This window comes from Myotis daubentonii, chromosome 8, assembly GCF_963259705.1.
Source record: "Myotis daubentonii chromosome 8, mMyoDau2.1, whole genome shotgun sequence".
Taxonomy (NCBI): domain Eukaryota; kingdom Metazoa; phylum Chordata; class Mammalia; order Chiroptera; family Vespertilionidae; genus Myotis; species Myotis daubentonii.
This window is the reverse complement of record NC_081847.1, coordinates 93,967,123-93,972,689: the sequence shown is the minus strand read 5'-3', so window position 1 is coordinate 93,972,689 and position 5,567 is coordinate 93,967,123.

Below are 5,567 nucleotides of genomic sequence, written 5' to 3'. Positions count from 1 at the left end.
TATAATATCGAGTTGCATTTCTAAATGAATGATAAAAACTCCCTTGTGTTGGTGAATTGTCAAAATTTTGTCAGTCTCCTTCATTTTTAAATATTTCATATTTATTTAACCTTTTGCATTTTATAAGTTGCAGTACATCTATCACCTGAACAGGGTACTCTATGAAAATAAGGAAGAAATGAATACATGTAATCTTAGTTTTGATTTGTATTTTATCGTAAATACGTTGAGTGTGATAGATTGGTTACATGTTCCATCAGATAGATGGGTGCTTGTTACTAAGTGCTGGCGTTGTGCTCGGCTACTGAGGGGAGCCAAGGGAATGAAAAATGACCCCTCCCCGCAGCGGGAGGTTGATCCGCGGGGCCCAGGAAAGGAATGTGCCTAATGCCTGCAGGGACGTTACATTTTTAAAGCAAAGGATAGCAAACGGTATAAAAACAAAGCCCGTCCGTCCACCTTCTTATTTCAGAGCTTTGCCTCTTTTTTAAATGTTGTTTTTGAAAACAGGGAGGAGAGCGGTTGAATTCTTGCAAAGGAGCGCAAAGCTCAAAGGAGAAGGTAGACTGGGTTCGCCGCTGTGACAGCTAAGCCTGGGCTCTGGGCGCTGGGCGCTGAGCAGGGCAGGGGCGCAGGCAGAATTTCAGGATGGAAGACCCTCCAGGGCCCCTCGCTGGTTCCTCCTGGCCCTCCACTCCGTCCCCCAGAGACAGGGGAGGAGGGCGTGTGCATTCCACCCCGCGCTGACATGCCCCGCCTGCCTTCCCGGTGTGGCGGAGCCCTGAATGCCATGGCGCGCTCCGTACCCTCCCCTTTAAAACGTAGAAGTAAAGCCAAGCTCCTGTTCGGTGTCACCTCCTGGCTCCTGAGACCAAATGCCAGCGCGTGGCAGGCAGATCAGCTCCCACTGAAGCGCTGACAGGCCTGCGCGTGCTCTCCCGGGCCTGGCATCGCCCGCTCCTTCCTGGCACTCGTCAGGCGCACCGTGTTGCAGTTACCTTGACCTTGGCTGGCAGGTGTGGGTGCTGGCTGCCAGGGATGGGATTGGAGTGGGTCAGCGTGCTCGTCACGTGACTGTCACTACACGCGGGAGCTCTGGCTGCCCCCCGGTTCCGGGCTCCTCGGGAGCAGGGCTGGGACCCTGTCTTCCCATCAGTTTCCACCCTGTCGAGACGCTCCTGCGCGTGGAGCTGTCACTTGTCCTCAGGAAGCACTGGGTGAGAACTGGGGGCACGCCTAGGGGCAGTGCCTGTGTTGTCTCTGGGGCACACATATGTAGTCAAACGAAAAGGCAGGCCCGGCCGGGGTGGCTCAGTGGTTGAGCGTTGACTCACGAAGAAGCCATGGTTTGATTTCCAGTCACGCACATGCGCGGAGTGCGGCTCCATCCCCAGTGGGGTGCATGCAGGCCGCAGCCCATCCATGTTTCTGTCTCTCTATCCCTCACCGGCCCTCCCTCTCTAGAAAATCCGTAAAAACATGTCCGGGGGGGCAAAATCGAGATGGTGGGAGGAGCGGGGCCTTCAACCCCATTTGCATCTTAGGGCGTGGGTGGGAATGGGCATGTCCTGTAATGTTCCCTCATCTAACAGCGCCAGTCACATCTTGGCTTCATTACGAAAGTTAGCACTTAATCCTTTAAAAATCTCTTTCCCTCACTGCTGGTCATCTTGGGGAAGATGACAAAGTGAATGAAGTCATGGAAGACACGATGGATGTGGGAAGAGGGAAGTAGCCAGAAGTGATTCCAAACAGGGGTCATGACTTAACGTTTGGGTTTTACTCTGGAGGTATTGGGGGAGGGGGAGGGGAGCCATGGGAAGTTTTAAGTATAGAAGAAACCTCATATTTTTGTTTTAAAGAGGCATGCATCGAGCAATTAAACCACATGAAGTTTAATATATATAAAGAGCAAGACTAGTCCTAGCTGATGTGGCTCAGTGGATAGAGCATCAGCCTGAGGACTGAAGGGTCCCGGGTTCGATTCCGGTCAAGGGCACGTACCTGGGTTGCGGGCACATCCCCAGTGGGGGGTGTGCAGGAGGCAGCTGATCGATGTTTCTCTCTCATGGATGTTTCTAACTCTCTATCCCTCTCCCTTCCTTTCTGTAAAAAAATCAATAAAATATATTTTTAAAAAAAATATTAAAAGACAAGAACAAGACCAGGAAGCATACCATTTTTATGCAACATTTTTTATGGACATTATATCTAATCAATACAATAATACTACAAAAACTCATGCTCTACACATTTATTCAGTCCAAACAATTTATTAAACACCCACTAGGAGCCAGGCACTGCTCCAGGCTATAGGGATATAGCACTGAACCACAACAAAAAAAATCCCTGTCTTCATAAAACATCATTTTATTCATCCTCACCCGAGGATATTTTTCCATTTATTTTTAGAGAGAGTGGAAAGGAGTGTAAGAGACAGAGAGGGAGAAACGAGAAAGTGAGAGCAACACATCAATTGGTTGCCTCCCGCATGGGCCCTGACCAGGATGGAGCCTGCACCCGAAGTACATGCCTTTGACTGGAATGGATGCTCCGAGAGCCATGCTCTATCCACTGAGCCAAACCAGCTAGGGTTGCTTTTTGTTTTAATATATATTTTTATTGATTTTAGAGAGGAAGGGAAAGGGAGAAAGAGATAGAACCATCAATGATGAGAGAGAATCATTGATTGCCTCCTACACACTCCCTATTGGGGATGAGCCCACAACCCGGGCATGTGCCCTGACTGGGAATTGAACCATGACCTCCTGGTTCATAGGTTGACGCTCAACCACTGAGCCACGCTGGTCGGGCAGGTTATTGCCTTTTGAATGCCCAAAAGAAATTGACCAGGTAGACCATGAGTTTCAGATGGGAAAGGACTTTGAAGGGAGGTAAGACAGTGTATGAAAAGATGAAGTTGAGAGTATAGGATATTTGTGAAATTCCTGTAGTTATCCATAATGCCAATGGAAGGTGCCCCCTGAGTAAGATTGTTTGGGCAAATTAGCAGGTACCAAATTGTAAGGAACCTTATATGTCATAATAGCTATTTTAGATTTTTTCCTGTGGATAATGGGAGGGTGTTAGAAAGTTGTAAGTGGGAGAGTTACATAAATAGATTGACACTTTAGAAAGATCAGTCTAGAAACAGTGAGGGATATGGATTAGATTAGGACTCAGGCCTCTTCTCCATTTAAATTCCCTTTCTCCATGATCATATTGAGGACAAAGGCATTAAAAATACCATCTGTATGCCGTGAATATCATCTATATGCATATGTACATATCCTATATAATAAAAGGCTAATGTACAAATATACTGAACGGCAGGACAACCTAACAACTGAATAACTGGTTGCTATGTGTGCTGACGACCAGGGGGAGTGCATGGAACATGGTGGGCGTTGGCCGTGGTGGGATGGTGGAGCAGTTGAGCAGGGGCGCCAGGCAAGGCAGGGCACCAGTCACGGTCATCGGGGCGAGCCTCTGGTGGTTACTGAAAATTCTTTGCTCCAGCGCACCGCGGTCCCCCCGCACTCGCACCTGCTGCCTATGCCAGCCCCACTCACACCTGCTGCTGGTGCCCGGCAACAGCCCTGATCGCTTGGCACCGTCAGCTGGTATGAGAGGCGGCTGCTGGCCCTGATCGCCCCTCACAGCTTCTCCACCTCCCCCTGCTCCTGAGGGGCGATCAGGGCAGCAGCTGCTGCTCGCACCCACTGATGCTGCTGGCCCCACTCGCACCCGCTGCTGGCGGCAGCCCCAGCCCCAATCGCTCTGCACTGTCAGCAGATGTGAGCGGGGTCGGTGCCTTCAGTGCGCGGGAGCTGCATCGGTGGGAGGGGCCAGGCGGGGGCACAGAGGATGGGTAAATACGTTAACTGGGCAAATACATTAGCCAGCTAAGCTAGGCCAAGAAGAAGCTTACTACAGTTCCTTTTTTTTAAAAAAAAATATATTTTACTGATCTTTTACAGAGAGGAAATGAGAGTGATAGAGAGTTAGAAACATTGATGAGAGAGAAACATCGATCAGCTGCCTCCTGCACACCCCCTACTGGGGATGTGCTTGCAACCAAGGTACATGCCCTTGACCGGAATCGAACCCGGGACCTTTCAGTCCGCAGGCTGATGCTTTATCCACTGAGCCAAACCGGTCAGGGCACTATAGTTCCTTTCAAGGTGCACAAATTTGTGCACTGGGCCCCTAGTGCAGTGGTCGGCAAACTGCGGCTTGCGAGCCACATGCGAATCTTTGGCCCCTTGAGTGTGGCTCTTCCACAAAATGCTGACTTCTGCGTATTGGCCATGAAGTTTCAATTGCGCTGTACGTGCGTGCCCACACTTTTAGAAAATGGCCCATCTTCCTAGGTTAAGGCAGCGTTTGTAGCAAGCTTCTTCTTGGCCTAGCTTAGCCGGCTAATGTATTTGCCCAGCTTCATGAAGTTCAGGGAGGTTTCTGGGGTGCTATGAGGAAGAATTAGGGAGTACCTAGCTGTACTTACATAAATGTTTCTAAGAATACATATTTTTAAGGAAAAAACTTGTAATATTTTATTATGAAAACTAGGGGCCCAGTGCACAAATTTGTGCACCTTGAAAGGAACTGTGGACTTCAAGGCTGCGGTGGTGGGCACAGGGAGGGTCTCTGTAATACTATCAACAATAAAAACAAATAGGTTGCAGGTTGGGTCCCTGGGCGGGGCGTGTATCTGAGGTAACAGATCCATGTTTCTCTTGCTCTCTGTCCCTTCCTCTCTCTAAATATCAATAGACATATCCTTGGATGAAGATTTTTTTTTAAAAAAGGTAAAAATGTTAACATTTAAAAATGGAATTCATTAGTAAAGTCAAAACTTTTTATAGGTTTAAGCTGCATTCCTTGAGCAGAGAAACGGCAGAGCGGTGCCATGGGAGTGTGTTCTGCTGCAGAAAACCTTAGATGCTCTGATGCCAAAGCACAGACAGCGGACAGATTCGGGCACGAGACTTGAAGGCATTCGCTTCTGGATTATTCTGAAGGCCAGGCCATGGCTATCTTAGCCAAATAGCTGCCTTCTCAGGCAGATTCTTCAGCGAGTCTCATTGCACAGGTAAACAGGGCTTCCTCTTTAAATTCTGCAGAGTAGTAAGCTTTTATTTATTTTCCAAAGAGACTACAGGCACTTGAAACATCGTAGGGGTAATAAAAATAATTTGCATTGTCTACCCCGTAATGATACTCTTAGCCTTTGGTTTTGCCCGAGTTAAATTGTGTTCCTGTGTGTGTGTGTGTGTAAAATAGTGAGATGTTGGAAGTGTAACTTTTGTGCTTGCTCACAGTGCTTCCTCATTACCTGGATGGATGAGCAGAACGCTTGGACAATTAATGATGGGCTCCTTCCTTTTAAGGGTGCTTTGTCTGAATGCCTGTGTCTCCCCGCCCCCATTCAGTATTCAAATCCCAATTCCCAAAGGCCATAGTACCTGAGGGAGGAGCTCTGGGAAATAGAATCAGGGCCTTTTAAAAGGCTCCAGAGAGACCCCTCCCCCCTCTTCCCCCGGAGAAGTCCTCACCTGCAAGAC